The sequence below is a fragment of the Podarcis melisellensis genome, assembly GCF_964234715.1.
Source record: "Podarcis melisellensis genome assembly, chromosome: 13".
In the NCBI taxonomy this organism is placed as follows: domain Eukaryota; kingdom Metazoa; phylum Chordata; class Lepidosauria; order Squamata; family Lacertidae; genus Podarcis; species Podarcis melisellensis.
The window spans coordinates 32,298,421-32,316,071 of NC_138545.1; the positions used below are offsets into that span (position 1 = coordinate 32,298,421).

A 17,651-nucleotide genomic window follows, 5' to 3' on the forward strand; every position below is an offset into this window, starting at 1 on the left:
TGCAGTGAGGCTACCTTGGGGCACTGTGGGAAATTATGCTTGTTAGACACAGCCACCCAGTACTGTTTGGAGTGCTGAGGTGGGTTTTCTTTTTTAATTATTTTAGTTTTAGGGTTTTGTTATTATAAGGCCAAGTATCAGCAGAGGGGTCTTTCTGGGAGCTCTGCTCTGGTGGCTGCCTCAGGAAGCCAGGAGCTGGCAGTGTCCCTGGTTCAATGGCCCATACAGATCACGCTAGTTTGTTCTGACTATTAAGCTAGGATGCGGAACTGCAGCTAGAGCTGTTGACGACTGGATCCAATGATACCTAGAGGGTGACAGGTTCCTCATCCTTGACCAACAGATGTGACACAGGAGAGATCAGCGATCTGATCTCCCAATATCTTTATTTTATCGTATTTCACAATTACATTTCTATTCCCATTTTCCCCAAGGAGCTCGTGGTAGCTACAGGGTTCTCTGTTTTACCCCCACAACACTCCTGTGAAGTAGGTTAGGCTGAGAGATAGTGGCTGGCACAAGATCACCCAGTGAGCTTTCTGGCTGAGAAGGGATTTGAACTTCGGCCACCCAGGTCCTAACCCAAACACTACGCCATGCTGGCTCTCACTAGGGGAAACTTTTTAACTGGGATGCAGAGCTATCAAGGGGCTGGTTGTTCAGCCCTTCCCTTGACCACTGTCCCCTGAAGTTGCAAGCAGTCTGCGGGGAGAAAAGTGTAGATGTTCTGGTTTCCCCTTCATAAGCAAGCATGGTAGCACAGGTAGTGATATCCATTGGCCTAGGGACACTGGATTTTGCATAGACCAAGTCAGATAATTGGCCCCTCTCTCTCTACAGTAGTACCTCAGGTTCCATACGCTTCAGGTTCCATGCGCTTCAGGTTACAGACTCCGCTAACCCAGAAATAGTGCTTCAGGTTAAGAACTTTGCTTCAGGATGAGAACAGAAATCGTGTTCCGGCAGCGCGGCGGCAGCAGGAGGCCCCATTAGCTAAAGTGGTGCTTCAGGTTAAGAACAGTTTCAGGTTAAGAATGAACCTCTGGAACGAATTAAGTACTTAACCCGAGGTACCACTGTATATGACACTGACTGGCAGCAATTGTCTTGGGCTTCAGACAGGCCACTTTCCTAGCCTTACTGGTAGATGCCCAAAGATCTGCCACTGAGCTAAGATTTTCCTCCAAACCTGCATCTTCCTGACCCCACCTTCCCAAATCTCCCTAACAATATATGCAGACACCTCCTTCTTTTTAAAAAAATTCTTTTCAGTGGAAAATGCTGCCTCCCCCATTCCCTAAATCACGCTCAATCTTCCAGAAAGCCTCTTATGCATAACAGAAAGCAGGATGGATCTGCATACCAACAGGTAGATCTTAGTAGCTGATTGGTTTCACAGCAGTCAGCCTGCAGCTGTTTCAAGTTAACTTCTGAACATCCACAGAGTACAAATTAGAGTATAATAAAAAGGTCCTTTCACCTCAAAACCCATCAGGGGATCCTCAGTGAGGGACAAATTCCCCAAGTCACATAGCTTATGAGCTTAAGCGAGAGGCTATTAACTGAATTCAGGATGAGACTCTTCTGTCCATTTCCTGAGAAGCCCGGCTCCCTCTGTGGGTAAGTTGACAGCAGGAGAGGAAACCAGGATAAAATTTGGGTTTTAAAATCTTCAAAGTTCTCCTTTGTTTCATCAGGTGCCATACAGACAGTCCTAGTTCTTAAGCCAAACTGGTTGTGGCCTACTGACTGTACTCAACTGAAACTGGGAAGAGAGTAAAAGGGCCTTTTATTGAGAGTAAAGGAAACTCCCATTTTCTGAAGAGATTTTTGTGGAGCCCTAGCAAAAGCATTCCTGCGTCCAGCATTTCACCTCTTGATGTACAGTATATGCTAATTACTTATTTTGAAGATCTGTATCCTACTTTTCCAGCTGAAAAGGGTCCCTGAGTAGCTTACACGAAATCAAAATTAAGACGGGCCCAGCCTGCAGGCTTTTACAAACACAGAATCTGAAGGAAGGCCTCCACATGCAATGATCGTGCTTTGGGTTTTAAAATCAGCAGGGGAGACCCTCCTTGCACCTTCACTGACTTGTGTGCTTTTGCACAATTTATCAATATCCTTCACGAAGGCCTTTGGTCGAGGGATTATCTTCCCTTCGCTTGAAGGGGGACAGTCAATTAGGTTACCCTAAAAACTGTTTGTGAGTCCCCCCCCCAACCAGGCCTCAAAGCCTCAAGCACTTTTCAATTGCACTTTTAATTTTCTCTAACATGGTTAAAGGGCCTAGAAAGGCTACATGCTTAGTTGCTGTGCACTTCAATTCTGTTGTTCTGCTGTTTTGTTATTCTGGTATTGGCTGTTTCTCGTGAGTTTTTGTGATTTTAATTTCTACCTTACACTTATTTTAATTGTTAGATTTTTGTGTGACTCGACCTGGGCCTAAGGAAAAGGAAAAAGGAACAAGAAAAAGACTCACGCTTACAAAGAAATCCAGCCACGTCTGCTCAGAAGTACGGTAAGTCCTGTTGAATTATTTGGGGCCACCTACTTCCACATAAATGGGGTTAGGATTGCAACCTTAGAAATCAGTTTTCAAAGTTAAATGAATTATTTCATTTATCTCTGTGGCTATGTTACAATAGGGGGTCTTCATCCCCTCCTTTGTTTTGTTTTGTTTTTGAAAAAAGAAATTGGCACAAAGTTCAAATCCTGTGTTATCTGTGACAGGCCAACCCAATGCCCCTGGAAAATGCATTAGCAGGACATGACAGAGAGAGCCATCTATTGCTCTATGTCCACAACATTAACGTTGGAAAATCATCTCTAGCAGACTCTTACACCAGCAAAGGGCTTATAATTTAAAGGGGGTGTGTGTGCTCAGACACAGAGCTTTAAAGAAAGTCTGTGCCTGGAAAGAGTGGAGGAAAATTTGTGGATAACCCCTGAGTGAGATTCCGCCAGAAAATATTTATTCTTTACCTATTTGGCAGCAGTAATTCATATATATAACTGACAGAGGATTCATTTACATTTTTAAAAAAGACAAGGGGCTCAAACCTGCCTGGAAACCATACTGTCTGATCTTGCGCCCTAATTTCAGATGCATGGCAATATCTCTGAAGGTACTGTGCCAGCGCTCAGAGGCACACTCACATTCAAGGAAAAACCCATGCATCTAAGAGAAAATCCGGGACAATGAAGGCAGGTTTAAAGCTTGAGCCCTAGTAAGTTCTGGTTCAAATTAAGATTTCAGAAGAGACAAAAAAAGTTTGTCTCTTAAAAACCCTGCAAAATCCAACCCGGAACTTTGTATTTGGGCAGTTTAGTGCCATCTTGTGATCACCAGTCTCAATTGCAACCAGGAAAAGAAAGAAGGTGATATTTTATCCTGAGCTTTTGCGGTGAGAGCCTTTGAGTTTCTCCTCTTTCTGGGTTTAGAGACTATGAGGGTTGGATGGAAAGCCATGGGGGTCTGTAAATATTTTATTTATTAGAAGTCTATATCCTAATTTTATAGAGTTGGCGGTATTAGATGTTCTTCATAATTTAATCACTTATGGACTTAAAGGTATAAGTGCTCTATAAAACCAGCCTGTACTATACTGGTATGTCTGCATATTTACTTCTGATTAGGTAGGCATAGCATTACACTGTTTATTGGAAAGGCCTTTCAAAATGACACAACTCTCATAAGAGTATTAAAAATTCAGTATTTATTTGTTATTTTACAGATTTATAAAGTGCATCAAAGCCAGAATCTATGAAAGGGTTGTGCAGTAAAGTAAAATATGATAAACTACAAAAGTTAACAGACCCTAAAAGGATTACTATAATGTACAATTAGTATTCCATAAATTGGCTGTGTAACAATTCAGGGAATACCTTCTTAAACCAAAATTAATTCCCCACCTGACTAAGCATTGAGGTACTTAGGCCATATGCAATGGGATTTTAAATTTTAAATTTTTGCTGTGTGTATGGGATGTTATGTGCTGGTAACTCAATCTGAGCTTTTAGACGGAGTGGGCTATCAGACTACGTACTGGTAACTACATCAGGGGTCTTCAACTTGTTTCGTACCTGGGAGCACACTTGGAAATCTAAAGAACTGTCACAGGCGCCACAAAATACCATTTTCACAGAAGAAAATCTGACGATGCTCAGAACCTTCCTCCGAAACAGTCAAAATACCAAGTCCTGAAGCAAATAAAGGACAGAGGGAGTCAGCAGACAAAACCTCTCAAAAAACAGTCACCCTCCCTACCAAAGAAACAATAAGCCACAAGAATGGCTGCAGCTCATTGATACAGCATTGCCTTAGCATGTAGAAGGTCCCAGCTTCAATCTCCAGTAAGGACTGGGAAAGACTCCCTTCCTGAAACCCTGGGGAGCAGCTCCTGGTCAGTGTAGACTAATACTAAGCTAGAGGGATCAACATGCTAATTTAGTATAAAGCAACTCCTTATGCTCCTAAAAAGCTCATATAAAATAAAAAATAGGGGTGGGCAAGGGGCCTTAGAGTGTGCCAGGAGGTGTCTGAGGTTTCATGATGCCAATGAATGCTTTGTTGGGGACCCCAGAACTAAACTAACGGTGTTGCATCCACATCACGGTAGGCTGGTTGTGTAACTTGTGAATCCAGAAATGTCTCCAGCCACATAGTTTCAACATGCTGAGAACTTCTTTCTGGAATTGACCCTGTCTGGCCACACACCTGACTTGGTATATACAAGACCAGTGTGGCTGGTGCAGACATGGAAAGTATGAGAAGGCTGATGTGTTCAACTCTCTGGAGGAGGGCAGAATAAAGCAGCAGTGTGGAGGAGCACAGCAAGAGTGTAGTAGTTGTAGTAGTAGTAGTAGTAATAATAATAATAATAAGGCTAACAAGCAATAATAAAAACAAGTTGAATGAATACAACTTAACAAAATTAAAATACAACATTAAAATATTGAAACATTAAAATATTAAAATGTAGCCTAATCGCAGGAGGAGAAAGGAAAAGAAAAAAGAAAGAGGGGGAGGGAATCAAATTGGCTCCAAGCCAAAGGCCAGGCGGAACAACTCTGTCTTACAGGCCCTGCAGAAAGAAATCAGATTCTGCAGGGCCCTGGTCTCATGAGGCAGAGCGTTCCACCAGGCCGGAGCCAGAGTTGAAAAGGCCCTGGCTCTGGTTGAAGCCAATCTAACTTCCTTAGGGCCTGGGACCACTAGGGTGTTGCTATTTATGGACCTTGAGGCTCTCCGTGGGGCATACCGGGAGAGGCGGTCCTGTAGTAGTAATAATAATAATAAATTATTTATACCCCGTCCATCTGGCTGAGTTTCCCCAGCAACTCTGGGCGGCTCCCAATTGAGTGTTAAAAACAATACAGCATTAAATATTTAAAAATTCCCTAAACAGGGCTGTCTTCAGATGTCTTTTAAAAATAGGATAGCTGCTTATTTCCTTGACATCTGATGGGAGGGCGTTCCACAGGGCGGGCGCCACTACCGAGAAGGCCCTCTGCCTGTTTCCCTGTAACCTCACTTCTCACAATGAGGGAACCGCCAGAAGGCCCTCAGTGCTGGCTTTCAGTGTCTGGGCTAAATGATGGGGGTGGAGACGCTTCTTCAGGTATACAGGACCAAGGCCATTTAGGGCTTTAAAGGTCAGCACCAACACTTTGAATTGTGCTCGCAGCAATGTAATTTGCTGGAGTGTTTTTTTTACCTGTGATGTAAGCTTGAGGGGCAGGGCAAGGCAGGTAGCTTGCACATGTTCCTTTTCCTAGGTAGGCTGGGCTCACAAAATGAATGGCCCAGGGTCACCCAGATAGCTTCCTGTCTGATCAGGGATGTGAACTCATGTTTCCCCAGCCAAGTCTAACATGCTATATCACTGCACTACCCTCTGCCAACTCATCTATGTTTCAATTTTCCTTTTGGGGTCTGGCTATGGACTCTTTAGGGATGTGACTTGGGCAGGACAGGGGGCTGTCATGATGAACTCCCAGACTTCCAACATGTACCACCACACCACAGGAGGGGAACCCAGGTCATAGGTCAGAAAGCAAGCTGCCTTTAGAGCAGAGAACACTAGATGCCCATCTTGGTGGGCTGTGATGAGAAGGGAGAGATGCTTGGCAAGGCTCAACCTCACACCCCAGGATCAAAGAATTGGAGAACTGCAGAGCTCGTAGGAACCTCAAGGGTCATCTAGTCCAACCCCTGCAATGCAGTTCCTGCTGCCAAGTCTCGAAACCCTTCTTTTATCTCTGGAGTAGCACAGGCTGGCAACAGCTTTCCAGGATCTCAGCTGGTGGCTTTTCTCATCACCTGTTACCACTTTTAATTAGGGAGGTCAAGGGAATGAACCTGGGACATTCTACATGCAAAGCATGTGTTTTGCTAATGAGCCAGGGGCCGTCCCCTAGTTTGCATGTTCTTTGGAGCCTTGCTGCTACTGCCCCCTATCTTCACCCAGATAAGGCCAGCAGTGCTGGGACTTAAAGTGGGGGGTGCTATTGATTTATGGGCCCAACTCAAACAAGCCCAGTCTGGCAATCGGGTACCAACATTTATTTGGGGGGTGGGGGAAAAGGTAAGATGAAATTTAAAAATTTCTGAATGAACTGAGATAAATAAGGTGTGAGAACCCTAAAGGGCTAACTTAAATGCTGTTATTCTAGACTCAAAATGAACCACACAATGTACATTGGCAGGAAAAAGATTTTATAGACCTCCTAAGAATGCTGCACACCTGATCTCTCTTTCTCCCTCTCTTTCCTTGCACCAGTGTGATAAAGGCTTACAAACATTAGTTAAGACAACCAATTTACCCATTGGACTCTGCAACGACCTATAACAATTGATTAACTGTCTGATAAAACACCCATCTCTCTTTACTGAAGCCTTTATAAAGATTTTATACATGGAAACTTAATGTACTCATTTAGTCTGGGGCATTTCACGACCAAGGAAGGTGTAAGATTAAGCACTGCACTTCAACGTTAGCAGGATTTTGCTGGTTCAAATGGTTTTGGATGCAGAGAAAGATTCCCCTCCGCCTCAACTGATCTCTTCTGGCAAATTTTGCAAGCAGGGATTTTCGAGGGACATATATCAAGCAAAATAGCTGAACCACCACAGTACATTGTTTTTGTTGTTTAAAAAGGTCATGCCATAGCTTAAGACTGACTGGAAACCATGTTTTCTAATGTTGAAGATTGGCCTCAGGACCCACCAGAGTTGGTGGTGGGAGCTGAGGTGCTTGCTGTTACCAGAGTGGTGAGTAGAAAGCAGTTTGCATATATATGTTCAGAGGGAGTTTGAGTCCTAGGAGTCAAGACCCTGTCTGGTCTACATGAAAATAGGTTCAGGAGCGAGCCAGCAGTGAATCACACTGTGCAAGTTGGAGTTAACTCTTTACTAGAAAGAACACGATCTGCACAGGAGTGTCAGGCCTAATGAGCACGGCTACTCATCTCCAGTAGGTCTTGCCTCTATGAAACAGTTGCTGAGTCCTCACCTCCCCACAGCTGTCTTAAGTCCCCTGCTCTCCAGAGTTTTTCTCAAAGCAAATCAGAGACTGCATCTGCAAGTCACCAATCTATCCTCTGCCCGCTTCAGCCCTCTTCTGGATCTGGGAGACGAGCAGGGAGGGGAGCTTATTGCAGCAGGAGGGGGAGATGCGCGCGACTCTTCACCAGCCTGACCCATGCCTCTTGGCCTCTCCCTTCCCACTCGCCAGCTTCAGCTTCTGCCTCTGATTCTGAACTTCTCTCTGCCACAGACTCTCCTACTCACTGAGCCCTATTACCTCTCCCTTTGACCACACATCACTGTCCCGCCATCACCCCTGGGACTCTGAACCTTCTTTCCCTGGTGGTTCCTCCCACCATTCCTCTGCATCCAACTAGCCCATGACACCAGCAACCCTGGAGAGAATAACTGCTAAACCCAGGTGGGGAATGCCTGAGGAAACACAGCTGTGCCCAGTCAGGCTAAGATAGGGCTGGAAGCACAGAGCATGTGATCCTTGCACCTGAAGCTGACTCAGATTGGAACCTGCCTTAATAATAGCAGTGACCTATTTAAGGAGAAGAGAGGCAAACCCCAAGCTTTGGCACAACTCTCCAGGAGAGGCGTGAGGAGGCGTATTGTGGAAACCAAGGTGGTGACGTAGGACATCGAAGTGCAGAGGAGGAACAACCTGTGCTGGCTTAAGGTGCAGCAGAGGTGACGGAAGCGAGGCACACCGAGGGACCATCATGCACTAAGAATCAGCAAGGGCCAAGGGGGACAAAGTACCACTAAGAGCAGCCAGATCCAGGACAGGTGCTGGGCAGTTGCGGGGGGGGGGGGGGGGGAGAGCTGGAATTTTCTGGGACTTGGCTCTGCACCACCCCCATCTCAACCCTGCATCAAACTGTAACTGTGACAATAGGCCTGAACAGTGCGACCATCATCCTTAATAAAGTTCAGGCATTAGCCACTTACCTGTGGGTGCAAGCCTGTTAATTAAATATTTTGCTACTGCATGGGTATCTAGTGGGGGCAGATATACTGTGGGGTAGGGGCAGGGAGGATCGCTGCCCCAGTATGGAAAGGAGAGCTGATAGCGGAGTCCTATCATCTGATGTGGGTGGTGCTGTGGTCTAAACCACTGAGCCTCTCGGGCTTGTCACCAACTTAAGACATTATTTTTTTTTTTAAAGGGGGGGGATTGGATGAATTCACAGAGGATAAAGTCATCCATGGCTGCCAGTCAGGATATCTATATACTGCCTCCAAATATCAGCAGTGTGTCTCCAAATACCAGATGTTGGGGAAAAGAAGCAATGCCTTGGCCCATATTGTGATTATTTATGTGGTACTATGGCTGCAAAAGTTCGAAAGCACAAAGTGCAAGTAGATAAATAGGTACCACTCCAGTGGGAAGGTAAACGGCGTTTCCGTGTGCTGCTCTGGTTCACCAGAAGCGACTTAGTCATGCTGGCCACATGACCCAGAAGCTGTCTGCAGACAAACGCCGGCTCCCTCGGCCAATAAAGCGAGATTAGCGCCGCAACCCCAGAGTCGGTCACGACTGGACCTAATGGTCAGGGGTCCCTTTACCTTTATGGCTGCAAAAGGGACATGGGGGGCACTGTGGTCTAAACCACTGAGCCTCTTGAGCTTGCTGATTAGAAGGTCGGTGGTTTGAATCCCCGCGATGGGGTGAGCTCCTGTTGCTCTGTCCCAGCTCCTGCCAACCTAGCAGTTCGAAAGCACGCCAGTGCAAATAGATAAATTGGTACCACTGTGCCGGGAAGGTAAACGGCATTTCTGTGCACTCTGGTTTCCATTAAGGTGTTCTGTTGTGCCAGAAGCAGTTTAGTCATGCTGGCCATATGACCCGGAAAGCTGTCTGTGGACAAGCGCCAGTTCCCTCGGCCTGATAGCAAGATGAGCGCCCCAACCCCATAGTCGCCTTCGACTGGGCGTAACCTTCCAGGGGTCCTTTACCTTTTTACCTTTTTTTAACCTATCACCTGAATCTAATACATTGGTGTTAATTAATTTCATGGGCAGAATGATAAGCATCAGCCTCACAATGCAAAGTAATTTCCCCCATTTTTGGTGAGGAATTATGCTGGCAGCTTTTCAACACCAGTAAGTCCAAATAAGGGTATACTTTCACTTGTGCAACATAAACAAATGTTGTGTTGTTGTTTGAAGTGACTTCTGTTGATATGGTGGCTGTGTCTTGTTTTACAGACATCCACCCCTCCAGTTGCACGGGGTTGGACTAGATGACCCTTGTAATCCCTTCCAACTCTACAGTTCTATGGTTTTTTGGCAAGTTGGTCCCCACACAGCAGACTGAGTGCACAACACAGCTCACCTAATCAATCTTCCCCACTATGGTAAGATGTATTTATATTTAAATTACATCATTCATTTCTGTGTTTGCACATGGACATATAAATTAGCATATGCAAATATTCTGCAAATTTCCACTCTTTTTTTGACAGTGCCTTAGTAGCCCTCCTACTTCTGTTATTAGCATAGCTAGCTTTCAGCGGGCACAGGAGACTTCATCGGACAGAACAGAAACCCAGCTGGTTTTTCATTGCACACAAAGGAGGATGTTTATATACTGATACATTTAGTTAGTTCTGATGGAGAATTTCGCACTCTCTAACACCAAAGGAATAGCTACACACGTCTGCAGGGCTTTCACAGCCATGATTTAAATTAGTTTTCTTTGTAATTTCCCTTTTTCAAAATGTCCATATGACAAGTTGGCAGTACCAATGCTGTCCACTAAGCGGCAATATATGACTGAAAGTGTAAAAAAATTGAAATTGAGTGAGCGATTGAAGTACTAATCGAGGTGGTTCTGAATACACCATATTCAGGTTTGACTTTTTCCTTATCCTTTGCTCAAAAATCTTTTAACACTCCTACTATCATCGCATTTGTTTGTAAGAAACAGCAGTTTATTACAAAGATAAGTCAGTATTTGTGCACTGGAGAAAATCTTTTTTAAAAACATTTTTTATTAAAGATTTATTGGTTTACAAAAGTATGTGCAATGTCTCTTTTTTCAAGTTACAATCATGTACAGATCAGTTTCATTTGTTGAGACATTAGTGTTACATTAGCATGAAAAGGGGGAAAGAGGTGGACGGGGCCATGGTAAGTGAGGTTGGGGTCAGGTGGCAATTTTTCTTTTCCACTTTGTGTGGGGTTTTGGGTCGGCATCGCTTGTGTGGGTTCTCTTTACTATTTTCTTGTATTCCTTTGGTGGTGAGAGAGGTTGGGGTTGGCCTAGGGCAGGCTTCCTCAAACTCGGCCCTCCAGATGTTTTGAGACTATAATTCCCATCATCCCTGACCACTGGTCCTGCTAGCTAGGGATCATGGGAGTTGTAGGCCAAAAACATCTAGAGGGCCAAGTTTGAGGAAGCCTGGCCTAGGGTTTGATTGATTGTTTGTGATTGGCTGTGGTGAACTTTGTTTTTGTGTGTGAGTGAGGTGTGTGTGTGTGTTTTTGAATCAGATATTCGTATGCTGTTGGCGGATTCTGGATGTTGTCTTGTTGGGCTGTGCATGTGAATAAAGGGGGAGCCATACTGAGGTGAAGGTGTCTTCTTCAATTTGTCCCCGTGTCAGTTTCAGTTTGTTGGGTAGTTTTTTTCTAATAAGGCTGTTTTCCATACTATTAGATACCATTGGTCCATGCTTACTCCTGACAGGTCTTTCCAGTGTCTGGCTATGATGTTTCTGGCTGCTGAGAGTAGGCGGGTTATGAGCTCTTTATGATGTGAGTGGGCAGTATTCTCTTGGAAGCTGTATAGTAGGGCCAGTTCTGGGGTGTCTTCTAATACTTAGTTATATTGCATATTTCTTGTATGATTGTTGTCCTGAATAGTTGGTTTTTGGGACATTCCCACCACACGTGGAAGTACGTGCCTGTGGAGAAAAACTATTGGAATTCCTGGGTTTACTGCGCTTGGTTGGCAGACCTGTTGGGTCACATGCCGCACTGCTCTTGCAGGATACAGATCCTTCTGTAACTCTGCAGGTGGCGAGATTCCTGAATGCGGTTATCTCACACACAAAAACCACCAAAAAATTACAACAACAACAAAAACTAATCGGACAGTCATGATGAGAGTGCATGACGGATCTCGTCTCCAGTTCTCCTTTTTCTGTGAACCGTCCCTTGGATCTTTCCGGGCCCCAAGCCGTTACTGTCACTGTTCAATGACTACCCTTGCATCGTGGTGTTCCCCTTCTGTTGTTAGATGTACCGGATTTTTATGCTTCTGTGTTTTTATGTTTGTACATATTTTATGGGCTAATAGCCGTAAATAAATAAATTGAAATTGAAATTGAAAAACTATTGATGAACAAAAACCTTATGATAATTTTATGTTGGAGATGAAATATTCTTACCCACTTTTTTTCCATATTCCTAGGTAGTCAGACAGGTTAGAATTCTAACTGAATGGCAATAACAACAAAGTTTGGCATCTTGATTGAACTCTGTGCATGATCTGCTAAGAAAGCCTACCTGAATATCTGAAACAGGTAGGAACTTTGGAAAATGAACAAGCATATTATTGATAATTGCATAAATGCTAATTGCACATTTTGTCCTGATTCTGATAGCTATAGTGTTGCGTGGGATAAAAGCCATGCAGAACACTCAAGCCCCACCCTCTGCTTATTTCAAGTCCTGCTTTGTCTGGCTTCTGAAAATTCAGCACATTCTGCCTATGTATCTTTTCAGTCATGAGGGCTAGAATCACCTTTTTTAAAATAAAAAAGTTGAAATTCTCAGAAGGCTGAATTCTTTGTCAGCAAGTGGAAGCTCTGTGTGTGTGTGTGTGTGTGTGTGTGTGTGTGTGGAGAGAGAGAGAGAGAGAGAGAGAGAGAGAGAGAGAGAGAGAGAGAGAGAGAAAGAGAGAAATGGTAGATGAATGGAATGCAAACAGTCCTTGTGGAGGTGCTCATTTAAGATTGATTAAGCTGGAATAAAAAACGTTTGATCTTAAACAATCCCAGCCTGCACAGCAGCTCATCCCTCTCTATATGAAAGAGGAGCCTGTGGCCATTAAAAGGGGAATAACTGGAATAATTTTAATTGCTACAGTTAAATGATTTTTAAATGGTTATAATATTTTTCATCTTTTCCTCATCTTTTTCTATTTGCTGTTCTAGTGCTTTATGGCTGCTTTATTGTACTTACTGATGTCCTAAAAAATGGTAGAATGGTTTTAGTTTTAACCTTTGCTGGGAACTGTAGTTTGTTAAGGGTGCTGAGAAGTTCAACTTGGTGAGGGGCAAACTACAGTTCCTGGGATTTTTGGAAAGGGGGGGGGGATAAGCCATGTGCTTTGACTGCATTGTGGTGTATTCAGTGATAGCTAGGTCTTTGGCTTTCCTTTCCGCCTGTTTCGTTACTGAAAACACGAGGCTGGGAGAGATGGGGCGGGCCTTTGCCCGCTCTTCAATGCCCAAGGCGACCTGGTTCCTGGTAATGAACCCATGCCTCTGTCCCTTTAGAGACCATACTTTTCTGCCTTCGGAGGGAGAGAATAAACACTTCTCAGAGAGAGACCTCCCTGTTGTCTCTGGCTGATTCATTAATAGAAAGATGACTTGACCTCTTTCCACATGAGATTTGGAGTTGATTCGCACGTGCATGTATATGGCGTTTGAAATGTCATCACTCAGTGACCCACTGCTGAGTGTGTGAACCGTTTCTAGTTAAGTCAGGCAACAGGAAATCGCTGCCTGCAGTGTTTGGCCTGAAAGGTCCCCTTGCTCTACATGCTGCTTAAATTTCTGACATTTGTGCGGAATATTTTTTTGGGGGGTGGGAAGCAAAGGTGCAAGGCTTCCTCGGGCCTCAAACTAAAATAGATGTTGTCAGACAAGAAAGGACACCATGATACTCTTGTATGAGACTCAATGTCAGATAGCATGGTCCACAAGAGAGGAACATGCTGGTGCAGATTCTGGGGCTAGACATTGGCTGAGCTGGGCCTCAAGCTTATTTACTTATTTAGCCACCTTTCTTCTGAGGAGTTCAAGGCAGTGCATATGGGTCATTGCCAAATGAAATGGCTAACAAGGCATTTGCTGCAAAGTCTAGAGAAGATGCTTTTTTTCGGAGCAGTTGTTTGAGTCAGAAACAACCAACCATCATTGCACAGCTAGGCCTCCCCTGCCCATGTCTTTTTCAGAAGCACTGATTCTGTATTGCTGGGGATACAAGAACATAGAATCTCAGTCGTCTCCCTGTCCAAAAGGCAAGAACATTGTCCTAATAAGAGACCTTTCCTCTGTCGACCAGCACCAGCCTCCCCTAACCTGGTGCCCTCCAGATGTTCTGGACCAGAATTCCCGTTATCCCCAGCCTGACCAACACCCAACTTGGCTGACCAATACAATCCGTAACACAGGGAGCCCATGGGTAGAGATCACATGTGCCGCAGAACTTGCATTCAAAATTATCAGCTTTGGTTGACTCTAGCAAGTAAGTCAAGCTGCATATTAGTCAAGTCGTTTTATTACGGTCAATGACCAGTAGGACTACATATGAAGGCAAACACATTCATGCTGTCAAGGTCCCTAGCAAATCTGATTTGGAAGAGGGGAATTCCTGCCTCCGGCATGGTGATCAGACCCCATGGGAAAGCAAAACATATCCAAGAGAGGGTTTAACCTTCATGGATTTTGCAAAGAATTCTGGTTAGTTTGGTGTTGACAATTTTCTCTTGGAAATGCCAATCCCACTTGTAGAGCTTGTTAGGGAGATGAACTTACAATTAAAACAGTTTAACTTGTTGAGACATCCCAACGGATAGCCATTCCATGTGTCACCTGGCTTCTTTAGACAGATCTAAATGTTGAAAAGTGGATGGATCAGAGGCAGCCTTGTAGTGGCACTTGAAAGTGCTGTGATAATTTTCTGTTTTTGAATGGCTAAAGTCTGCCAGCTGAGACTGCCACTGCCCTCTGCCTGAAGAATAGGCAGTTATCAACTTTATGTACAAGCACACACATTCTTGCCAATTTCCATATAAGACATACCCCCAAATGCAAAGGAGGGGGAAACCAAGCGCACGAATGTCTTCCTAAAACAAAAGCCTAAACTTCACAATGTAATAATAATAATAATAATAATAATAATAATAATAATAGAATTGTACTTATTATTAAGTTTGTTGTACTGATGAAGCCAGTGACAGAGATGAAATATGCATTTATAGGAAATAAAACCACAGAGGGGCAGGTGGCTGGTTGATTATTCAACAGCGCTCCCAGCAGCACAGGCAGAAGGAATTGAGACACTCGGCAAAACCGTAGCCCCAGATGGTACCCGCTAGATTGGTTAATCAGCCATGATCTTTTTCTAGCAAACACACGTGGGGTTGAAGAAATGCTGCTCTCTAGCCTCTCTCCTCTCGCTGCAGAGAAAGAAAGAAAGAAAGAGCAATAATGGTCTTTTTGTATAATACAGAATAAAATAACAGCCTTGTCCCCATCCCCCCCCACTCCAAAGTGCACCAGCCATAATTTATATTTAATGCAGCATGTCCCCCAAGGGCTGATACAGCACCAGTAGAGCAATGCCTTGTCTTGCTGGAGGTGTGTGTGTGTGTGTGTGTGTGTGCGCGCACGCGCACGCGCGCACACACACACACACACACACACAGAGACTTGTTTGCTACTGCAAACAGCTATGGTGAGGGTTTTTTTTTTGGTGCTTGCCTGAATGAAAGCAATTCATTCCACTGATTCAGGACCAAGCTGAACGTTAACAGTTTTATATTTAAACCCAGGTCAGTCATAGGTCACATAGAAAACAAGGAAATCGAGAGATGTTTCATTTTTAGGCACACAGTTTTTACCTTCTCCTTCAAGTTGTTTCTTAGCTAAGCTTTGACATAGCACATGGGCTCAGCTGGGAGAAAAGCACTTCAGGGTGGGAGGTTATACAAGGGAACAAGCAGCAGGCATGGGGAAAGTTCACTTCCCCCCATCTGCATGCCCCTTTTGCTCTAAGATCAACCTCCATCTCCCTGCTTTATTCATACTCAGATTCAGAATTTAACGAACACATTTGCTTCTATCAAACCTACTCTTTCTCCTAGTCTATCCCCTTTTAGTAGCATCTTCAGAGTTGTACGTAAAGGCTGTGCACGTACCATACACTTAAAGAACATCACTCCCTCCACCAAAGAATGCTGGGAATCATGGTTTACCCCTCACAGCTACAGTTCCCAGCATTCTTTGGTGGAGGGATGCGAAGCTGTGCAGAAAATCATGACATCTTTTAATACGTAAGGAGGACTTCTTACATATCCTCAAATCCTCAAAAAGGCTGGGAGTTAGTGAGTGTTAGATAGCAAGTTGAAGAGAGATTGGAGAAGTTAGGGAGTCATTTGTTTGAGTATCATACCATTTGTTAGGGAATTGTAAAATTAGTTAGGGATGCGAAGTTGTGCAGAAAATCATGACATCTTTTAATATGTAAGGAGGACTTCTTAGTAGTCCTTGTATTCTGATTCTATGAACCCTAGGAGACAATCCCTCTCTAGTCATGGTTGGATTGTTTCAAAATGAATACCATCAGGACCAGTTTAAATGCTTCAGGTGAAATGCTTGCCTCTTCTTTTGTTGGTATAATTATTACAACAAGGCCATCTCCAAGATTTGGAAGGTGTTTTGACAATATGTGCTTTGAGTCCAGCTCTCCACGAGATGCACATGATAGCAAATTCATGCCAAGTCTGATGGTGTTGGACGTCCCAAGTTAACAGCAGCATGAAGGCACTAAAAGCCTGGTTTCTCTCCTATTCCCCATTCTGTCCTTGGTTGAAAAGGTTATGCAACATCTTCAAGAAGTGCCAAGTTCATCCTCTGGTATGTGAGAAGAAACCAGAAACCAGAGTCATTTTTGCGAGGCCTGATGAACACGACCGGTTCTAATAATTTAGGTGAGGAAACATCCTATGTGGAGGCAAGGGAATGATTGTGAGGCCACTGAGAATCTGACTAATTGGGCAAGTAGGAGGCACATCCCTGATTTGAGAAGGCCTTGGAGACATCCCTGTTGAAGAACAGAGATGATAATTATTTCGCTTTACTACTGACCTTTCCCAACAGGGTCGCTCGGTTCATCTATTATTTTGCTAGTGAAGGAACCAAAGAAAAAACTACCAATTAAAAGTTTTCCAGAACCTTAAAACCTGGAGGAAAGGTACCACCTCCAACTTTCCCACTGCTTTTAAAGTGAAAGCCTTGTAGTGTCAATGTAGTTCAGCAGTTAGATTAGAAGGTACCACTGTGCCACCCACAGACACACATGTGCCCACGGGGTCCCACCCCACTGAAATTAGGCTTGAAACAAGCATTCTCTTGTAGCCAACAGATGGCTATGGGAAGCATACAGACAGGATCTGACAGAGTCACAGCACTCTCCCCATCTATGGTTTCCAGCAACTGGTATTCAGAAGTATACTGCCCCCAGCGGTGGAGGCAGAACATAGCATCAGAGGTAATAGCCATTGATAGCTTTATTCATTGAAGTAAATAAACAAGAATTAATGGTGAAAGGAGAAGTAAGTCTAGAATATTCCCCCCTCTCACACACTGTCATGAACTATCAAGACACCGAGAAAGGGGAAGAGGATCCTGGCAAGGGGTGTAGCCACGATTGCGACACACCAGGGCAAGCTGAAGATGGGGAACGGGAGGTTGGTGATTTAGAAGGTACTGTCCTCTAAGGGACACCAGTAGATGTCGAAGGGGCACCTGACAGTTCACAGAAACCTGGGAAGGCGGACACATCACCAGAACCAGAGGTGCCCCCCATCTCCACAAACAGCATGGACTCTTGAGGTGTCAGGAATAATGGGAAGAACCTGAGGCAGGCAAGAGACCACAGCCCAGCTTACTCATTGCTCAGGTGAAGATCCTGGGACTTGTCCTGTAGGAGGTTTGTGGCCACCAAGCTTGATTAAGTGCAGGTGAAGATCACGTGCTTTAAGTGGAGAGGAGACACAGCTACCCAGCTGGAGCAAGCTCAGGTTTATCATTAATATTGGGAGGAATAAAAGAGAAGTCAGGCAGACACACTGTTTCTGATCAACTTTCGC

At 44.4% G+C, this 17,651-nt stretch overlaps 1 protein-coding gene across 4 annotated transcripts in view; it reads left to right on the plus strand.

Moving 5' to 3' along the window:
* The first annotated feature begins 975 nt into the window (after nucleotides 1-975).
* SRCIN1 (SRC kinase signaling inhibitor 1) overlaps nucleotides 976-17,651 on the plus strand; it is a 318,961-nt gene continuing 302,285 nt past the window's right edge. The window contains exons 1-3 of one of the 4 annotated variants that reach the window (XM_081885564.1): nucleotides 976-1,620; nucleotides 2,422-2,516; nucleotides 11,958-12,069. The gene's annotated coding sequence lies outside the window, so the exon portion shown is untranslated. Of the gene's footprint in view, nucleotides 1,621-1,773; nucleotides 1,882-2,421; nucleotides 2,517-11,957; nucleotides 12,070-17,651 lie in introns of those variants that run through there. The other 3 variants (XM_081885563.1, XM_081885565.1, XM_081885567.1) reach the window with 3 other exon arrangements.